Raw genomic sequence first — 22,005 nt, 5'->3', positions numbered from 1 at the left:
AGTTCGCAGCACTCTCTCCAGCCGCCATGCTTCTGCATATGCTGTTCCTTCCACCTGTAATATTCTTTGCCCTTTGCCTGGTGAACTCCTACTTACCTCGCAAGACCCAGTCAAAGTCCTCTCCTCTGTCAGTCCTTCTCTGTGCCTCCCAGGAAGTGCCTGCCTCGCTTCCTTTCTCTTATTCGAAGGACCTTCGTTGTTAGAAGCCTAAGCACAGGGCGCTGCATTTGCCTATTTCATTCTCTGTGAAATTCTCCAGGGGAACTGATCACCTCTGCTTCCCCAGTACCTAGTGGTCCCAGTGCAGGGGTGACCCGTGGGCCGAATCTGGCCCTCCACCTGTTTTTATACATAAAGTTTCATTGCACACAGCGGCCTCACTTATTTATTTACAGATTGTGTAGCTCCTTCCCTGCTGCAGTGGCAGAGCTGAGGAATTGTGACAGTGACCCTGTAAACCGCAAAACCTAAAATATTTACTCTCCGGCCCTTGGTGGAACTAGTTTGCCAACACTACCCAAGTACATAGTAAATGTTCAACCAACACTCACTTAAATACAGGAATAGGGATGAAAGGATGAATGACAGAGACTCTTTTCCAGAATCAGATCAGCACTTTAAACTGAAGAAGTGGAGTTGGTTATGCAGTGGCTGGAGAGTCAGACTCGATCCTACCAAACAAGAAGAAAACAAAAACTATAGTTTATTGAGGTATAGTTGATTTATAATGTGTTAGCTTCAGGTGTACAGCAAAGTGACTCAGATATATATATATATTATATATATAAATATAAATTATATAATTATATAATATATATAAAATGTGAATTTTATATATATGTATAAATTCTTTTTCAGAATCTTTTCCATTGTAGGTTATTATAAGATATTGAATAGAGTTCCCTGTGCTATACAGTAGGTCCTTGCTGGTTATCTATTTTATATATAGTAGCGTGTATCTGTTAGTCAACTCCTAATTTATCCCTCCCCCACTTTCCCCTTTGATAACCTTAAATTTGTTTTCTGTCTGTGAGTCTATTTCTGTTTTGTAAATAAGTTCGCTTGTAACATTTTATTTTTAGATTCCACATATAAGAGATATCATATTTGTCTTTCTCTCTCTGACTTACTTCACTTAGTATGACGATAATCTCTAGGTTCACCCGTGTTGCTGCAAATGGCATTATTTCATTGTTTTTTATGGCTGAGAAATATTCCGTTGTATATATGTACCACATCTTCTTTATCCATTCCTCTGTCAGTGGACACTTAGGTTGCTTCCACGTCTTGGCTATTGTAAATAGAGCTGCTGTGAACATTGAGGTTCTAATATTTTTGACTATCTTCTTTCGTGGTTTTTTTTTTTTTTTTTTCATCTTCTGCTCTGCCTTGTAGAAGCAATATCAGTTCCAACGCATGGGTGGTGATTTTAATCCATAAGGTTGTTCCAGCTTGGCTTTAAATTTCTCCAAATCACCTCTTACTCCCTAAGCCCCAAGCCAGGAGGCTGATACTGAGGGGTTGCTGAGAATGGCCGAGGGGAGGATGCTGGCACTTCCTGACCCCCTGCCACACACCAGACACATCACACATGTCATGACACAAGGGCTCCGCAATGGTCCCAGGTGACAGAAACTATAGCTTCACACACACACAGACACTCATGCAGGCACACTGAATGGGATTTATTAATGCCTCTGTCTTGAAGGTAAACAGTGTAAATATTGAAAAATAAAAATATTCATTGCTCAGGGTGCTGCTTGAGATTCCTGAATGTTAGGAGATGTGTTTACAGTTTAGTCCTAGGTCCTGGATATAACCCAGAAATAGGATCGAGCAAAGAACCTGGCTTGTGATGGGTGTCAACATTCATCCATCAAACATTTACTGAGCACCTAACCTTCACTAGGTGTTGAGCTGGGTGCTGGGGGTATGAAGATTAACAAGACGTAGTCCTGATCTCCACGGAGATTTGGAAAGACACACATCAATACAGGGGCAGACCATTCCCTCTGAGAAGTGCTCTGACTGTGTACACGAAAAGTAGAAACTCCACGAGGGCAGAGACACTTGACTTTCCTGTTCACCACCGTGTCATTTGTACCTGTTGTTGTCCCAGGCACATAGCAGGCCCTCATAAACCTGATGTATGGTGAGCATGAGGGTGGGACTGACTTTACTTAGGGAATCAGGGAGGAAGAGGAAGTTGAGTAATACAAGAAACCAGGTTCTCATGCATTTAGTCATTGGTCCATTCATTTGTTCATGCATTCATACATCCTTCATTTTTTATCCATTTAGGTGTTAAGTGAACCATTTGCTTTTGTGATTGGAGGGGAGATGAGTAACAGCTAGATAGCAACAAAACTTGGAACATGCTTCACCAGGGCTAGAGTCAGATGGGCCTCAGAGGAAGAGGGGCCAAACAGCAACGGGATGGTGTGAGGCTTCCCAGAGATGGTGGCACTCAAGCTGGCCTTTAAGGGCAAATGGAAGTTTCCAGAGCCTCAGAGGGGCTGGTGTGAGGGTGTCAGTGAGAAGGTGGGCCCATGAAAATGGAGCTTCCTAAACCCTGAAACCACAATCTTGGTAAAACTGACAACACATCACGATACGACCATGCATATGAATGTGCTTTACAAACTGTGAAGCACCCTGTGAACGACAATGAGATGACTAAGCAGAGTAATAGTGACTTGCATGTTGGTACATTTGGGCTCTACAAATCTGTGGGAGGTGTTGGCTTTGGGTGGAGACATTACCACTCTTGACACCACAGTCATGTGTAGAGCTTGCCACTGGTCAATAAAACACCCGGCTGTTGAACTAGAGAGAGATGGGGCCATAGAGACTTTGTAATCTTCGGGCTTTGTGTGTATTCATTCTTTTACTCACTTCTACACTCATTCATATGTAGCCGTGGAACTTTCTTCATAAGGACTCTTACATGTCATCGCCATATGTAAACCATCCAAAGTGGAGTCAGGCCCTCACCTCTTGATCAGGACCCCCCCACCCCCTTCAACTACCTTGAGCCCCAGTACAGCCTCCACGGTGCTTCAGAACTTCCTAGGAACATCGTCAGAAAACTTCACCTGGAAGGTGGAAAGTGAGGGCAAGTGACCTGCCATAAACTGAGCAGAAAACCCCAAGCTCCTGTTCCCTAGAACAAGGCTCTTTTCCTGAAAGCACCCAGGAAATCCAGCCTCACAACCGGCAAGGGAAGAAACTGTGGTCCAGAGAAGTGGCCCGAGGGCCCTGGCTCCACAGTTAGGATGGTGCACCCTGCTCTAGACCCTTGTTCCCTGACCCCCATCCCAGCTCAGTAGGAGCGGTGGAAAGCTCACAGGTGTGAGGCCTTAAGCAATCAAACTTTAACCCTGCTGCTGTTAGGTAACAACTATACCGTCTTGGGCAACGTGTTTTCCTCTCTGAGACTCAGTTTCCTCATGCCTGAAATGGGAGCATTTGAGAGGATTCAAAGAAACAGTGTGTGTCAAGCACAGGACCCACGGCCAGCACAGAGTGGGTCTTTGATAAATGCTTGTTTCTTTTTCCTCATGGCGCCAAAAGTTTTGCTAGAGATATTTTCCACTTGACCTTGCCGTTTCACACTTGTCAAAAGACAATTAGTCACAGGCATCTCTAGGGCCACAGCGCAGCATTCTCCTTCCTCAAGTCATCAACTCCCTAAAAAGAGTCATCCTTTTAAGGTTACCCAAAGGCCCTAAGGCTTCTGTCCTTCCGTCTGCCTCTTGATTCTACGAGGGGAGGGTTTGTGGATATTGGAACCTCCTGGAACAACAAGAATAACAAGAAAGACCAGGAACGAACAGCAGAAAGTCTCCCAACACACTCTCTGCCCCTCCAGCGGGAACTGTGTACCGGAAAGAAAAAACTGGGCCTGAGGAATGACACAGTCTTCTTTTTTTTTTTTTTTTTTCTTTTGTGGTACGCGGGCCTCTCACTGTTGTGGCCTCTCCCGTTGCGGAGCACAGGCTCAGCGGCCATGGCTCACAGGCCCAGCCACTCTGCGGCAGGTGGGATCTTCCTGGACCGGGGCACGAACCCACGTCCCCTGCATTGGCAGGCGGACTCTCAACCACTGCGCCACCAGGGAAGCCCCACAGTCTTCTTTTTTAATGGCAAAGAACTGGTACAGCAGAAGTGCAAAGTAGTAGGGGCCCCAAGAGACTCTGATGATTTAACACTTTGATTCAGTCCTGTTCACCACTCATCGCTGAGAACCTACTTTCAGCCAAACCCTGGTCTAAACCAGGAGAGGCAAAGCGAGGTTAGAACAATGCTTTCCAGAGGCGACAAGGATCACTCGCTAAAAGCACAGACTCCGGGGCTTCACCCCAGAAGCCTTCGTGGCTATGCTGAATTCAAAGTCACTGCGGGTGGGCGAGCCAGGCAGGTACAGGGGCATCACCATGGGGTAGGTGCCTTACCTGCGGTCCTCAGGTCCTCACCACCTACAGCGGAGGTGCCTCTCAACCCAGGGCTCAGAGAAGGCTCCCTGGGGAGGGTGACGCCAAGCTGAGTCTGAAGGTCAAGGAGGAGCTGGCAGATGAAGGAATGTGAGCATGTGACCAGGGTGGAGAGAGAGTTCTGGGAAGAGGAGGAACAGGGTGGCAGAGAGGGGCAGCCCAGCATCGCCCCCCGTGGGGTGGGTGGTGGGACGAGGCTGGAGATGGAGGGGGCAGCGGATCATGGCGGATCCTGGAAGCTCTCCTGGGAGCTGGCCCCCTACTCTGCGGCTTCGGGGAGCAGTCAGAGGGCTTCCGCGGGGGCACAGTAATATCCAATGCAGATTTCTGAATGAATACCTTGGAGACTTGGAGACGGGGCGGAGCATGTGTTTATAGGGGCAAACCAGGGGCGGGGCAGCTGCTGAGGGAACACCAGTAAGAGCCCGTGAGAGTGGAGGTGGGGAGCCGGGTCCTCCCAGGGACAGTGGGAAAGACTGGGGGGCTCATTGGATCTGGGGGGAATGAGGGAGGCGTGGGGCAGACCTCGGGTCTCTGATTGGGTAGGTGGAGGATCGGGGCGCCGTGCTCTGAGAGGGAGAGAAGGTAGGAGCAGCGGCGTGGTGGCGTGTCCTCCTGGCCTCCCAAACTCCTCTTGACTTGGATGGAAACACTGAAATTAAATTCCCAGAAGGTCAGCTTGATGCTTGTCTTGGAAGGCAGAAGAAATTGTGTTCAGCGTTGCAGAGACTGCGGTTCAAGCTTGCCTGAGAAACATCAGCTCATATTGTCCGAGTTGACGCTCAGAGATGGTCCTAGTCAAAGAACCAGAAGGAGGTGTTTAAGTGATGAGACATTGGACCCCGTCGGATCAGGCCCCCCAGGTGGTCTCTGCCACTTCATTCCCTGTGATGGTGGGCTTGCTATTTCATCTCCCTGCTGGTTTCTTTGTCTGTAAAATGGGGCAGCTCCCGAAATCTGTTGGGTGGTCGTAAAGATCAGAGGAGATGGTGAATGCTACATGTTTAAGACCACGATAGGCTCCTGTGAGCCCAGCAAGTATTTCCCCTTCTAATTAATTACTGTGGCGGAGAGATTTCTAACCCCTGTCTTCCACTCACTGAGGAAACCCAAAGGGAAGAGAAAGTGGCTTTTGAAAGCCAAACAGCCACTTACTGAAAGAGGGAGTTTTCTGTCTCCCCTGGTCCCGAGCTCCCAACGCTCAGCTTGGGGCGCCTTTGGGTCTCCTTCCTAGCAGCCGTGCACTGGGAAGTGGAAAACCCTCAGGTGGCTTCTGGGATTACTGCCATGGAGCTTCTTTGTGGATGTCAAAGCAGGAGATACAAGCCAACAGCATACACGTTCCCCCTGCCCCAGGGACTGCGGAGGCCACTGCAAAGTTTGGTTTTACGAGGCCCCACCGAAAACGTGGATGGTCAAGGACAGAAAAAAATACGTTTAACTGCTTCTCTTATCTATCCAGTGATAATGGCCACTTTGATACGTGTTCCCTCATGAGCTAACATTACATCCAGACACAACCAGTATATTTAACGAGTGTTTAGTGAACATACACTACGAGCAAATGGAACGCTAGGCGTTTTCCCCTATTTGCCCTCACCGAGGCCTCATGACCTCTGTCCGGGTGGGTGATGGCCATGTTACAGCTGAGGAAGCAGGGGTCCACTTACTTGGGCAAACAAGTATCATGGCCAGGGAGGGAGCCAGATGCCCCGGCTCTGTGTCCGGTGTCCTTTTCACCCCAGTAAATTCCCCCGCCCTGACAGAACGGACTGGTTGTTCAAACCATTGTTGATTTTACCCTAACTTGGCTGTTCACACAGCCCTTCGGCTGTCATTTCCTTGATTGACCACTGGACCCATTTAGCTGCACTGTGGTCAGACTGGTTGTGCGTGTGCAGGTGTAGAAATCCTGATGACCTCATTTCTCCCAGGATCTTGCAGGTTCTGGGGGTCCTGGTGGGAGTCAAGGAGCAGGAAGCCGGGGGCCGGAATTCCCCCTGCACCGCCCCACTGGAACCTTCAGGGATGTACCCGTTGGGTTTTCCCGGAGGGGAAGAGAAGAAAGGTCAGGATGAATCGGGAGGTACCGTGATGAACCTTTAGCAGGAGACAAGTCCTGTGGAGGCACACAGGTTCAGTGGGTTGACTGGGGCTGAGCTGGGTTCAGATCCCACTTCTGGCACCTCCTAAGTGAGGAAGCCCAGACATCAGGGTTGGCTTGGCGTCTCCAAGTCTCCATCTCCACATCTGAGAATAGGGCTGTGACAAAAGCTTTCAGGGATTACACTGAGGATTAAAAATAATCTTCTACTGTAAAACCATATTCACACTCAACCCTTGACCTCAGGTGCCAGGCACAGAGCTGGCTGCTTAAGTGTGGCTTCCTGAACCAGGCTGCCTGGGGTCAAGTTTAGGCAGTGACCTTGAAGCACTTCATTTAACCTAAGTCTCAGTGTCCTAATCTGAACATAGGGATAGTAACAGGACTTACGTCGTAGGCTATGCTGAGAATTAAGTGTATGCAAAACACAGCTCTTTTTTTTTTTTTTTTTTTTTTTTTGCGGTATGTGGGCCTCTCACTGCTGTGGCCTCTCCCATTGTGGAGCACAGGCTCCGGACGCGCAGGCTCAGCGGCCATGGCCCACGGGCCCAGCCGCTCCGCAGCATGTGGGATCCTCCCAGACCAGGGCACGAACCCGTGTCCCCTGCATCGGCAGGCGGACTCTCAACCACTGCGCCACCAGGGAAGCCCCAAAACACAGCTCTTAGCCCAAGAGTAGAAGCTGAGAAAGCCAGTAGAAGGAGGTACTTTATGGGGTGGTCCAGAGTTTTAAGACAATGACTAAGTCCTAGCCACCAAAACACTGCTGCACGGCGTTGCTGTGAGCGCAAGAAACATTAGTACGTGAGAAGAACACAAAGGTAAGGTCAGATCTCGTGGCTGTACTCATCGTCATGGTCGTCTGGGTCCATGTCCTCTGGCTTCTAAGACCATCGTGGCACATAAGAGAAGCCAGGTCACCCCCAAGCTTGGTTCAGCATGCGGCACATTGATGGGGTTCCCTGTGTGCTTGCTGAGTTGCGTAAGTGTCTTCCAGGTGGGACTGATTTCCTAGGACTCTAGGCCGCCACACTCGATGTGGGGTGAGAGCTTCACCCGTGTTCGCTACTATTATCGTCTGCTAAGGGCATCCCAAATGTCATCTCTCCTTTCCCGGGAAGGAAAAGAAATGGTTGTTTGCAATATCCTTTATCTAACATTTTTAATAGGCAGTTTGCTGTATTTTTAAGAAGAAATGGAAATTAAGCCATCTCCAGGAAACATTTTTTTTCCCTCTCTCAGTCTCCGCATTTGCACAATGCCCTTCAATTAAACCTGAAATCAAATCCCGTTCCCCTTGAGTGGTCAATTTAATATCTGCAAGTTTCCCGGGAGGAAGATTAGGAGGAGTGATTGATTCTGTGAGGCTTCCACTGTCTCCATAGAGATGCTCTTGAGCACCCACACTCTCCAGTTTGGGGCCTGGCACACAGCCTGGACCACCCTAGGTCCCTCTCCTGTGCCTTCTTCATGGTGGCTCTGACCCGGACGTAGTCTCTTTCTCTGAATATCCTAGCCTACACAGCGGCTGGTGCCTTTTATGTCTGTCCTTGTTCCGTGCCATTCTGCCTCTCAGGGTTGGCGCATCCCCCGGCTCCACCCACACTCCATCCTGGACTCTGAGTAGGGCGTCTCTGGTCCTCTTCGCCCGGGATCCCTCCTCCGCTCTCTGATCAATGGGATCCCCACCTTCCTTTGCGGCACCACCTGGTGCGCGTGCTTTGCCCCTGCCGCTCCCGCTGCCCTCGACACAGAAGCCAAGGTCCTAACCGAGGTTTCTCAGGTCCCGCCAGCTCTCACGTCCTGCCCTCCTCTGTCGGGGTCTCCTCCCCATTACTCAGTAGGGTCAAGCCGGGGGACATGTGCTGTCCTTCAGAGCTGTCAAGTCCATCCCTGCCCAGGGCCTCGGGGAGGCTCTTCCCACTGCTGCATTCCCTCTGACCTGAGTCCTCAGCAACTTCGGCTTCTGTACAACGTTGTCTCTTTCTTGGGGGGGATCTCCCCAGACAACCTTTTTTTTTTTTTTTTTTGCGGTAGGAGGGCCTCTCACTGTTGCAGCCTCTCCCATTGCGGAGCACAGGCTCCAGACACGCAGGCCGCTGCTCAGCGGCCATGTCTCACGGGCCCAGCCGTTCCGCGGCATGTGGGATCTTCCCGGGCCGGGGCACGAACCTGTGTCCCCGACATCGGCAGGTGGACTCTCAGCCACTGCGCCACCAGGGAAGCCCAGACAACCTTTTTAATGTAGCAACCGCTGCCCCCTCCCGCAGGCACCACACCCCCATTCCTTGGTTTATTTTGCTCTCCAGCATTTGCACGTATGCATCTGCCCAGATGTGTTCTTATTTGAAAGCTCACTGAGGGCAGGGACTTCTCTTTTTTTTGTTTGTTTGTCCTGATGCATCCTCATCTGTCAGAGCAGTGCTTAGCTCACAGTGTTCCTTAATGAATGTTCTGGAATGAATGTAGTTTGGAAAGGCCTGATTCATCCCTCTGACTCCAGGGGTGGGCAGGTAACCCAAGCCTGCCTACCCAGGCAGCATCTTCTACCCGTTGGAAGCAGGGATAAGCCCAGGGAGGCACGAGGCCCTGGTCACGCCAGTAAGAGTCAGCCCAGGGGCTACAGGGAAAGAAGCTCTTTTCTTCTGTGGAGGTGCTGAACTGACAACATATGGGCTCCCAGCTAAAGGAGGCCATTTTACTGTTACTTAGGGAAACGGGCCCAAGGAGAAAGCTTGGTGAGCAAAGCAAAGCTGAGAGATGGAGAGAAACCTGCCTCAGGGCCTTTACAGAAGCTCTTCTTTCTGTTAACTCTCCTGGATTCATCCATACCTGAATCTTTACCTCTACCTGAATCTCTACATGTTCACTCGGACCAATGAAATCTCTCTTTTGTTTAAGCCAAGTTGAGTTAAGCCCCTTGCAACAGAAAGAGCTGTGACTAGTTTCAGTTAAAATGCTCTGTTGATCCTCCTGGAAGACGAGGTGTTCATTCTTTCCCCTCTCTTGCTCTGCACGTTGCATATTTCTCCTTGGTGGCTCTCATCGTTGTGTTGTCATGTATTACTGGCCTGTCCAATCCTCACCGGTCGGGGCATTCCTTGAGGGTAGGGCCACATATGAGTCATTTTTAGACATTCCATAGCGAAAACAAAGTCAGGCACATTTAGACATCTCATACCTAAAACAAAGTTAGGTATATAGCTGGTGCCCAATAAATATTTGTTGCATGAACAACTGAATGAATGAAATTAGCCCATTTCATTCTCCTGGGTAAGTTTCCTTTAGATATTCTTCTATTTTTAAACATATCTAACTCAAATATTTTGGGGGGCCTCAGCAGACTTCTCCAATCCTGATGTCTTTCCAAGTGTGTGTGACTTCTTGAAAAGCCAATGCAGAACAGGCTGAGATGGCTGCTTTATTCTCTACCAGACCCTAGCCCACATTGTTTAGAGAAATGGCATTTCAAACATTAAGCTCAGCAAACTGAGCCCTGCAGTGAATTAGAAATTCCTATGGATTAAACAATACCTTTTATTTCAAACACACAGAGTCAAAGAGTGAGTTTATGTTTTTAATAAGCTGTTCCATATTCTGGATTTGATTTGATTTGATTTCTCAAAACGTAATGAAAGGAAAATTGGGAGTGGGGGAATAATTTATTAATGCTTGTCCACATGGCCTAAGTGTCCATCAGTGAATTATATTTGGACGGGGGGAGGTCGGAGAGTGGGTATTGTTTAATGCTTCAGGGGGTGCTTCAGTCTCCTAAATCGTAGATCAATGAGAAAGTGATGGGGGAGGCTGTCTTGTTTTGAGCAACAGAACAATGGGCAGCTCCTGGCTTGGAATCCTTCCCGTCTTCCCATGGTTCGATGGGCAGATGGCCCCATTTTCAGTCCCTGGCATTCCCGTTCCCAGCCTAGTGCAGCAGGGGCACAAGAATATCAACAGCCTCCAGAGGAACTTGAAATTAATTCAAGACGTAGCAGGTCTCAGAGTGAGGGCATCCTGTACTCCTTGCAGAATGATTCCTCTGGGGGAAAGAGGCAGAAAACGCCATCAGCTGTCCCTCCTCTCGTGGGGAGGGGGCAGCCCCAGCCCTTCACCCTCACCTGCCCTGTGCCTAGGAAGTCCAAAGAGCTGTTTCTAAGAGCCCCAGCACAGACGGCTGGGACAGGGGATGGTTCAAGCGCTCTAGGACCCTCGCAGTAGAGATCTGGAGACGGTTTCAACCTCCGTTCTGCCACCCGCTTTGTGTGTTCTTGGCAAAGTCATGAGCCTCTAGACTCTGGTCAGGTAGAACACTGCCCTGGAAGGTAACTTCTAAGACCCCTCTCCGCCCATGGGATTTCTCTCTATTGTAATTGATTCACATAAACAGTAGGGATTAGTCGGCTAGCAGCAGGGAGAGAGAACTGTTAAACCTACAGCAAGAGGAGCTGGCTGGTCCAGCCTGTCTCTGGGAGCACCTGTGAGCTGTTCAACTGTAAAGGCAGTGTACACTGGCCTGGGTTTGTCCTCAGCCTCAGGGATTATGGCCTGACTTATCCCTATTAACTCCCGGACCTGCTAACCTAATTAGCTCGCTGACAGCCATCAGTGTCCTGCTGCAAATCCTTCTTGGCCCCTGCTGCTGGAGGCTGGAGTCCCAGCTTTCATACTTACGTTACCGATGTCTCCCCTAGCTGGCTGCGGCCTGCGTCCCACCTAGCTTCATTTCTAGCCATTCCCCACATCCCTTGCCCAGAGAAGTCATGGTTATTCAGGCTTCTGCAGTTACACACGCTGGTCTCTCGGCTTGGATCACCATTTCTCTCCTTCTCTGGTCAGCAAACTCTTACTCAATCTGTAAGAGCCATTTCAAATAACCCCTTCTCTAGGGTGTGTTTTCTGACCTCTCCAGGCACACTGAATATACTCAACTTGCATTGTGCTCATCTCCATCTGTCTATCCTCACTCTCACCTTTGAACCTCTACCCATCTCCAAACGGCCCCTAATCTCCCTGACAAATATTTATTGAAAAGAGCTTGACACCGAGATAGAGATATAGTCGAGAACAACTGTTCTCACGCCAAGAGCAATAAATAAGGACAGTTAGAGTGCAGTATGGCCAGAGCTATGGTGTCAGAAATCATCAAGGGCAGTGGGGGGCCAGAGTGCCCAGCACACCCAGTGGGCAAATATCTGGTTGAACGCGATCCGTCCCCCTCACTAGACTATGGGCTCCTGTGGGCAGAGGTCTGACTAATGATCTCAACACCCCAGCTCTTGTTAGCTGGGTGAGGACACTCAAACTCTGGGCCCTTCAAGCTGAAGTTGTTTAAGAGCCCACAGAGCAACCCTGGCAATCAAAGGGAATGGTGTCTCTTAATAAGTACGGGCCTCCTAATCCAGTTCCAAGAGATAACTGATTTTTCTAAATATATAGACCTTATTTTTTAAAGCTGTTTTAGGTTTACAATAAAATTGAGAGGAGGGTACAGAGATTTCCCATATACCCCCTGCCCAACACATGCACGGCCTCCACCATTATCAACGTCACTCGCTCAGAATGGTGAGGTTTTTACCAAGGATGAACTTACATTGACACATCAGAATTACCCAAAGTCCATAGTTCATCACAGGGTTCACTCTTGGTGTTGTACATTCTATGAGTTTGAAACATGCATAATGTCATGGATCCACCCTTGTAATATTTTCACTGCCCAGAAAAGTCTATGTGCTCTGTTCATCTTAGAGTCTTAGCTTTGGGAACTTTTTCCACCTGACTATTCTCTCACTTAGTTGACTAACACCTTTTGATTTCATCTCACATCTTCCTCTTGTAGAGAAACCTTCTCTGTCTTTTCAGATTCCGGATGCAGTTTTCTATACCGCATTAGTAGCATTATCACAGTTGGCCATATACACTTATTTGTATAATTGTGTAGAAATATACAAATAAGTATATACTTATACACTAGTGTGACTCTTCCTCACTATGGGGACAGGGATCATGCCTGTTTAATTGTTGGTTTTTTTGTTGTTGTTGTTGTTTTTTTGCGGTACACGGACCTCTCACTGTTGTGGCCTCTCCCATTGCGGAGCACAGGCTCCAGACACGCAGGCTCAGCAGCCATGGCTCACGGGCCCAGCCGCTCCACGGCATGTGGGATCTTCCCGGACCGGGGCACGAACCTGTGTCCCCTGCATCAGCAGGCGGACTCTCAACCACTGTGCCACCAGGGAAGCCCTAATCGTTGTTTTTGTTTCTCCACTGTGTCTGTCCCAGAGCTTATCACAGAACCTGGCACATAGAGTAGGTCTTCCCAAGTATTTGCTCTGCAGTGAATGAATGGGAAGGGAAGCTCTGGGATTGGTGCATGGGTCGCCTGCACCTGGCTTCTGCATGGGAAGCGATAGTTGTCAACGGGTCCTCTCTGCTGATGCCCAGCAGCGAAGGGCTGGGATGAGCTGATCACAGAGAGCCGAATTCCCTTCACTTCCTGACAAATACATAGACAGCAGACAATGGGGGTGGAACTGGGGGTAGGGTTGAGCTAGGGATGGGGTGAGAGTATCAAACTATTTTATTTTTTTTTTTGCTGTGCTAAGATTTTAATTGTTTTAAATTTTTTACATTTAATTTTTTTTATACTGGAGCATAGTTGATTTACAATGTTGTGTTAGTTTCAGGTGTACAGCAAAAGTGATTCATTTATACGTATACATATAGCCATTCTTTTTCACACTTTTCTTAGGAGATGTATCCCAGAAACCATATGCCTACAGCTTGGCGTTAAATCATTTGTATCCATGCACTCTAAATCTATACATAGAAATAATGCATATATGTATGTTTCTATAATTTATTTCTACTAACTAGACATTGAGAGTATTATTTGCAGCCACTGAAAAGGTATAACTTGTTTTCTTAAATTATAGGTGGCATATTTATATATAACAAGCACACATAAATTGGGAGTGCAGGTTATAAATACGTAATCCTGTCTGCTGGCATTTGTCGGCTATATGCCGTGTGCCAAGTTCTGTGTTAAGCCCTTTACATACATTATTTCATTTAATCTTTATAGTTATCCTACAGAGAAGATATAAGGCAATGGTTTTCAACTTGCTCTTTTTGGACAGAATCTTCATTGAAAATAAAATATTCTATGGACCCTTCAATATCTAGAACAGATGAAAGTTTTGCCATATGGTTTCAGTAGACCTGGTGACATTCTTATCCTTCCTATCTCCCCATTCCCAGCCCCCACCATCATGTAAACGAGGCAGATGTAAGAGCACTGGACTCCCAGGTGCAGAAGCTCATCATCTGCCAGGTGAGCAACTGGGAGTAAGTGGCTTAAAATCTCTGAGTCCCAGTTTCTTTACCTCTAATATCCCCAAAGTTAATTGTGACAATTAAATGAGATAATGTATCCAAAAACAAAACAAACCCCCAAACCTTCCTAACTCAGTGCCTAGCACAGAATAAGTGCTAAATACTCAGGATCTGAATTTGATTCTGTCTTAGTTTGTGTTCCCCAGAAGCAGACCTTGGAATAAGTCATGTGAAAGTGGCGTATTAGGAGATGTTTGCATAAAAACATTGGTGTGGTTGTGGGGAAGTGGATCTGTGGAGGGAGGAGGTCAGACAAGCTGTGATGCCAAGCAAAGTCCCACAGAGCCTGACTTCGGTTCAGCTCTGCAGGAGAACTCTGGGGACAGTGCAGATCATCCTTTAGAGCTGTCCAGCCCAGGGGCCAGGGAGCTGCAGTATTGATACTCCAGCACCCATCAACTTCAAACTCTTCTCAGGCACTTTGCTCTCTATGCAGACCAGCAAAGTGGGCTCCAGCTGCCTCAGGGCAGCCCTCCAAGGAGGTGATGGAGGGACACAGGTGTTGTTGGGAGTGGAAACATGCTAGGAGCCAGGGGCCTTGAGATGGTTACGTTTTCCTGGGGGATGTGGGTAGAGCCCTGACAGTGGCTGCTACAGAATCCCGATATGTGATGATCTGTAAAAATATCCTGGCACAGTTTACAGGTGGGCTTTATTTGTCATCTGTGCCTTTGCTGGACCAAATCAAAGAGCAGAGTCTAGCCAGCATCCTACGGGCTCTCCCCTTGATGTCTGGTACTTCCTTCTTGGAGTGGCTCCGCTGGCATAGAGATGGAAGACCTCGTTTTCCTGCAGCACAGAGACCCAGCCCCAGGTCACCGGAGACACACCTGCTCACTCTGCTATAGATTTGAACCAGGAGGGAGCATATTTCCAAAGCAGGTGTGTCCAGAAGACAGTCATGGAGCCACACTTTGCGCATTGAGACAAGAGCTTCCCGAGGGCCCATCTCCTCCTGGGTCCTTGGTCCTTTGATCCTCACACCAACTCTACGAGGCATCTTGCTCCTCCCATCCCCATTTTCCACATGGAGACCCTGAGGCTCAGAGAGACTGTGTAACTTCCCTGAGATCTCAGAGCAACCCAAGGCCAGAACAGGTCTTCCAGAACTGACCTTCAAACTTCATCTCACCACTCTGTCCTTCAATTAACCTGGGAGGGAAACTCTAACATGGCTAATTGGAAAGAGACCTCGGGGATATTACTCAATCTGGAGAGTGCACTCTGAGATCCCCAGGTGCTGCCCCTGGAACTTGTCCAGCTGCCCAGTCCTGGAAGACAATGAGACTTCAAGGAGGGACAGTTTCTTTTATCCACCAAATTAACCTATGTCAACTTATTTCCCACTAAATTCCAAGCTGAGGTGCAGAAGCTCTAATTAACACTCAGAAGCAAGGATGCGTCCAATGGGAATGTTTCAAGAACACGTGCACATAAGCTTGTCCTCCAAACCCATTCCTAATACTAATTAGCCCCACGAGTTCTCCAAGGGGCTGTGTGCTCATTTGGAACTCGGTGATGAGCTCTGTCTAGGAGATCTCTTCGTCTGCATTATTAGTGCCTTGCCAGTGGCCAGAGGGGACCGTGGAATTGTCAGCGGCTCCCTGTGGCCTGGCAGGTCAAGCCCAAGCCCTCCACAAAGGGACTCTGCCCAGTGGGCTTTCCCACGTTCAACTCTGACATGGTAGGGTTAGTTCTGGGACCACCGAGGCACCATATGTGGTGGACACTGTCCCAGTCCAGGAAGTATCATTGACCTCCCACCCTACTGCACTAACCTCAGATCTAAATGTACATTCTGGAAGCTTTGTGCCCAGAGATGGAGGACTTCACAAGAGTATGGGGTTGGCAGATGGAAAACCAAACATCTCCCAGCAACACCCCAGTTTTTTCCCCTGGCGTTTATGATTACTTCTCTGTAGCTCAGTTTCCTTAGCTGTAAAATGGGAAATTAATCCCTACAACAACCTTATCTCATAGGCTGGTCGTGAGGACTAAATAATTAAAAACCTATAAAACACTCAGAAGGGTGCCTGGCACATAGTAAGCACGAAAAGAAATGTTAGCCCTTGGTGTTAAGATTTTCCCACTTCTGTGATTTCATCTCTGATTAAACTTCCTGTAGAGACTGTAAGCTACAACTACCCACCAGGGCACGCTGATCCAAGCTCCCAGGCCTCGGTGGTCACCTCCTCGGGGGCTCCTGTGTCACCTCTCGCTTCTTCTATAATCCATTCTCATCCTGCAGCCATTGTGATGTCTTTAAAAATTAAATCTAATGACATCACAACCATTACTTGTAATTTTATCCCAAGTCCTCATCTACCAATAAGACCGACTTGGACTAGCCTCTGACTACCTCTCCCACCTTTCTTACTACACCCTGCTTGGTTCATACTTCTGCAGTGACCTGGGAACTCATGAGCTTGCTGCTTCCTCAGGGCCTGCCTCCCTTTCCTCCTGGACGCTTCACCACTCAGTTCTTTCAGGTCTCATTTGAAAGCTTACTTCACTAGAGAGGCCAACTGAATGTGTTCCCAAGAGGGGACAGGGTGACAGGACATTCAAAATGATGGTTTAAAATAGCAGTTGAAGAGCAAGGGCAGTTTAATCCAGGGACAGGCAGCTGGGGGTGATGGGACAGGATTGAAATTGGGATCGTCAAGCTTCTTCGTGGCTGTCACGTGGGACAAGAGCAAATGTGCTTTGTGAAACTTTGTGAGGCTACCTGGGAAAACCAGGACAAAGGACAGGAAACCACAGAGAGACACGTCTTTCAGCTTCGCCTCAGGGAGAACATTCCACGTCAGAACTGTCCAGAGCTGAGTGAACAGCCTCAGGAGCTTGGAAAAATTCCAGACTGAAGCTTCTAGGTTTCCTGAGTTTGTTCCTGGGTATCCTGGGGGCGGGGGGTGGGAGGCAAGCTGGCTAGTCCAGGATCCTGCGTTTCCTCTTCCTTTGCAGCTGCTGAGACTTGAGAAGCCTGCGGATGAGGTTCTCGTGTTCTCTAAGATGCAGGGTCTTTCTGCACTCATTACATGGAGATAGAAATATTTGGCTTCAGAGTTTTTCAGGACATTTTATGAGACAGAATCTCTGCAGTGGGAGCTGTACTGACCCCCGCCTCTCTCTGCCTTGGGCTCCCACGGCACCTTGCACGTAGGTTTATCTTGGCAATTAGCACAAGGTAGTTTAAGGATATGATTGATACCTCCAAAAAGTGAGTTTCTTAGGTGTAGAGTTCAGGTCTTATTTATTTCTGTATCCCTAGCTGAGTTCAGCATGTGTGTGTGTGTGTGTGTGTGTGTGTGTTTCTACACATGGGATAAGCAAGGTGTGTGAATGATGGTCAAGATGCAACTTTCAAACATTAAGCAGCTGAAGTTATTGTCTTCTGACCCTCATTGCAAGCTCTGCTGGGCTCATAAGTTTTCTGCTCACAGAAAAGCAGACATTTGCCTCACTTTGCGTCTTGATTTAGAAATCCCCAGGGAGTCTCAGTCCCACCTAATTATTAAGACTCTCAACTGCCTTAGTGTGCAGTCTTCTCCCTTCTCACACCTTGGCTGGGTCTCAGGATGAAGCCTGTAGCGGCAAAGGGAAGCATGGATGGCTTCTGTTCCGTTTCTCTGCCTGGCTTTGCTTCTTTCTACCTCCATGGCCAGGTTCTGGTGTGTCATAGAAAATACAAGTCTCAAGAGCTGTCCTAGTCATAAGGTGGCTTTGTTCCTTCTGGTTTGACTGTTGCTTTAAGCTGACTCTTTCTCCTGTGGGCTCTACAGAAAGCCCTCCCTGGCCCTCTCCTGTACCCCACTGACTGGCTCCTTCCCACCCTCCACTGAGAAGGATTACAGCTGTTCTAAGATGCTCACTCCAGCTGACGTTTAGCAGAGTCACTGCCAAAGATGCATGAATGTGCCCTCTAGCCCTACACGAGCAGACCTATTCCAATGGAACAGCGCACTCCTGGCCTCCAACCAGAGCAGTTGGGCATCTTCTTTAGTGGCTTAGGCAGAAATCAGACCTCTTTCATCCTGTGCCCACTGCAGATAGCATGGAACAGGTCCTCTCAGTCCCCTGGAAGCCCCTCTCTCTGGAGCTGTGTGTGGGAGGTAGGTAGCATCCAGCCTAGGTCAGAAGGACATGGGTTCTCATGGATTCACATTGCTCTTGTCAAAGAAGTTTCTTCACCAATCTTTTATCTTCTTTCTGACCTTGACCTTCCAACTGAGGAATTCAAAGCTTGTAGGACAGGCTTTTCTCCATCCCTCTTTTAAGTTCTGTGCGTCTGTGTGTGGGCCTTTCCCACCCTTCCGTTGGTGTCTGGTTCAGTACCCCGTGTGGTCCAGGAACAGCATTCAAGCCAAGGCAGGAAGAATCCTGTAATAACAGCCTCTGCTATGATGTGCCACGTGCTCATGCTGGGTAGTGAACAAAGCTGCAAAGGGGAACGAGGCAAAGCTTGTGCTCTGGAGTTGTGCCCGGTTTGGTGGGAAAGAAAGATTGAGAGAGAGAGAGAGAGAGAGAGAGAGAGAGAGAGCGCTTTAGTTGGCCAGTGTTTACTGAAGGTCTCTGCGATGTCAGGCATGATGCTAGGTTCTCTGCAGGTGAGGAAAATAGACATGGTCTTGACATCTGTGGGGACCAGATGGAGTGCAGGGGGAGGAAGAAAGCTGAAGGCAGACAGGTACCGTTGGGAGGAACACATCATTTATGCTCCTGTCCGTGACTGTTAGGACTTTGGCTTTAACTCCAATAGGGAGTTATGGGGAGGCTTTTTTTTTTTACATCTTTATTGGAGTATAATTATTTTACAATGGTGTGTTAGTTTCTGCTGTATAACAAAGTGAATCAGCTATACATAAACATACATCCCCATATCCTCTCTCTCTTGCGTCTCCCTCCCACCCTCCCTATCCCACCCTTCTAGGTGGTCACAAAGCACCGAGCTGATCTCCCTGTGCTATGCGGCTGCTTCCCACTAGCTATCTACCTTACGTTTGGTAGTGTATATATGTCCATGCCACTCTCTCGCTTTGTCCCAGCTTACCCTTCCCCCTCCCCATATCCTCAAGTCCATTCTCTAGTAGGTCTGTGTCTTCAGGGGAGGCTTTAAAGTGTAACACGATCTGATTTATATTTCAAAAGGGTCTCTCTGGCTGCTGTACTGAAGGGGCACAGGACAGAGGCAGGGAGCCCAGCTTGGTGGCTATTGAAATAATGCAGTGGGCAGCGTGTGAGTGCTGGAGGTTGGTGAGAAGTGATCAGCTTCTGAATAGATTTGGAGGAGGAGATGGAGCCGACATCGGCTGATCCATCTGACGTGGAGGTGACTTCAGGGCTTTGGGCTGAGATCCCCAAAGAATAAAACGACCACTAACTGATATGGGGGCAACTGTGGGAGGAAAAGTCGGGAGAGGGGCTGGGAATCGGGAATTTGGGTCAAGTCTGAGAGGCCTATTGGACAGCCCAGTGGAGATGTCTGTGTTCAGGATAGAGATCAGAATTCTCTTCAGTAGAGCTTGGGGTGTCATCAAGGAATAGATGGTGTTAAAACCACGAGTCTTGAGGCAACGTTTGGCTCAGAGTAACATCTCACTGGGGATTCACCATTGTTTTTCCTGCTGTTATTATTATTTTTCCCACTTTTTTTTTTTTTTTTTTTTTTTTTTTTTTGCCACACCGTGTTGCATGATCTTAGCTCCCTGACCAGGGATCGAACCTGTGCCCCCTGCAGTGGAAGCGTGAAGTCTTAACCACTGGACCGCCAGGGAAGTCCTTTTTCCCACTTCTCTGAGGCTAGAGAAACCAGAGTTGATGAGTCCTGCGGGTAGATTAGTGACAGTGGGTTGTTAGACATATTCTGGGAGGTGGGAGAGTAGAAAAGAATGTGTGTGTGTGGTTTTTTGTTTGTTTCTTTTGCAGTACACGGGCCTCTCATTGTCGTGGCCTCTCCCGCTGCAGAGCACAGGCTCCGAACGCGCAGGCTCAGCGGCCATGGCTCATGGGCCCAGCTGCTCCGCGGCATGTGGGATCTTCCCGGACCGGGGCACGAACCCGTGTCCCCTGCATTGGCAGGCGGACCCTCCACCACTGCGCCACCAGGGAAGCCCTGTGTGTTTGTTTTTCATGAGCAGCTTAGAATTACTGAATGGCTGAGTGAACCTTCTCCTACAGGGCAGTCAAGAGGACGCATTCCTTATTTGAAAGTCCATCTCTCCTCCTTGACAGTGGCCCCTCAAGGGCAGGAAGTGGATCTCATTCTCCTTGCACCGTGACTGCCCAGAGTGGGGCTGGCACAGAATGAGACCAAGCAAACACCTGAAGGTTCTGGGCCCGGCGCCCTCCCCTTCCTGCTAGCCCTGCCCTCACCTTGACTTTGACTTGGCTGCAAGGGCAGGCAGGTCCCAGCAATAATCAGCAGGGATTTTTCCTGAGAGAAAGCCCTCAGCTGCAGGCCACTCTCAGGGCAGAGGGAGGATGACTGCGGGGTTGGAGAGGCAGGGCCGCGGGGAAGATTTTGTGAAGTTGCTGAAGTTTTCTGGGGATCAAAGCATCTGATGGTGATTCGTGGTTGACAGGAACACCTGGAGTGGGGCTCACACCCCCGACATCCTATCAGGAAGAAGCTTCTCACACACCCGTCCTGTTCCCGAGCTGGGGGACCCACGTTTCTCCACGTCTGGACGCGGGGCCAGCCTTGGCCACTCTCCAGCGAGGCCACTCTGACACCTGCTGTGCTTTCCCAGCAGTGGGGATTGGCCGTTTTGTTCTCTGGCGAGCAAGGTAAGTGCTGTGTGGAAGGTCAGGTCGTCCTGAGGCCCGGCTGAGTTCCCATTGCCTTTCCTCCCTGCCTGTAGGAAACACACCTGCCTTAGTGTCCGCCAAACCTGAATTCAGTTCCCAGCTTGGCTTTCATTAGAAGGCAGTCAGCCTCTCTGAACCTTATTCCTCATCTGAAAAAAAAAAAAAAAAGAGTCATTAATACCCTCATGGGGCCGCGGTAAGGACCAGATGGGGAAAGATGTCAGAAGCCCAGGTCTCGATGGAGAGAGGGCTCAGACAACATGCTGTTCCCGTCTCTTTCTCATCTCCCAGGACTTTGAAATGTACCCCCATCCATCAGGTGCTCTTATCTTTTTCTCTTCCTTGATTCAAGCTGCTTTGGGGCCTGCGTGCTCTTCCGTCTCCCCTCAGAGAACTCTTGCTGAGTCTAGAAGTCCCATCCCCTTTATGAAGCCTTCCTACCTGCCCAGCTCAGGCAGGATTGTGACTCCCTTCTCTGTGGCCCAGCACCTGGCATTTTCTGAATTAGTAATATTTTTAGAGTTTAGGCATTTTTAACTGCAATGCAGCCCACTGGTACTGAAAAATTCTTTAGCACATTAAATTGATATGTGCACACCCATGCGTGCTCACAAGTGCAATTCAACCTTTTAGGCCGTTGGTACCCAAACACTTCTTAGCAACGGCAGACGTGGGCCACCTCTGCTTATGAGACCACTCACAGCATCACTCCTGTGGGGATGCTCCCATCCTTCTCTCTGTAGGAACCACAGGTACTGGGCCTCTGGGACATCACGGACCACTGTTTTTAGCTTAGCAGAATACACCATCATTATTTGTCGGTCATTAAAATAAATTTCCTATCTCTTTTTTTCCTGATATCATTGAGATGTGATTTATAATAACAAAAGATGCTTTTTCCCTGCTGTCGCAGAATTTGGATGAAACCCCAGAGTTGAGGACAAAGGATGACCAGGACCCTCACGTTCTAGAGAGAAATGCAAGCTCCATCGGTGGAAGGCGGGAGGACATGTCCAGTGACCTAGAGATTCACAGGGGAGGGTCAATGGGGGGAGGGGTTTTGGAGATGGGAGATCAGAGGGTTGGGCTCCAAGAGAATGCTGTGTGGAGACCAGGGAGGAGGGCGTGTCAGAAGAGGAGATAGGCAGCTGACCCTCTGGACAGAAGCTTGTGATGCTCTAGCTGCAGGGAGCCCCAGAGGACCTGACA

The 22,005-nt window shown here is 48.9% G+C and overlaps 1 protein-coding gene across 1 annotated transcript in view; it reads right to left on the bottom strand.

Annotated features, from left to right (window-relative positions):
- The window catches only part of ST3GAL1 (ST3 beta-galactoside alpha-2,3-sialyltransferase 1), a 114,520-nt gene extending 114,218 nt beyond the window's left edge, over positions 1 to 302 (bottom strand). Inside the window, exon 1 of the mRNA XM_082601581.1 lies at positions 97 to 302. The gene's annotated coding sequence lies outside the window, so the exon portion shown is untranslated. The remainder of the gene's footprint in view (positions 1 to 96) is intronic.
- Between the last annotated feature and the right edge of the window lie 21,703 nt (positions 303 to 22,005).

The sequence above is a fragment of the Mesoplodon mirus genome (assembly GCF_964341445.2).
Source record: "Mesoplodon mirus genome assembly, chromosome: 16".
Classification (NCBI taxonomy): Eukaryota; Metazoa; Chordata; class Mammalia; order Artiodactyla; family Ziphiidae; genus Mesoplodon; species Mesoplodon mirus.
This window is presented reverse-complemented; position numbering and strand designations above follow the sequence as displayed.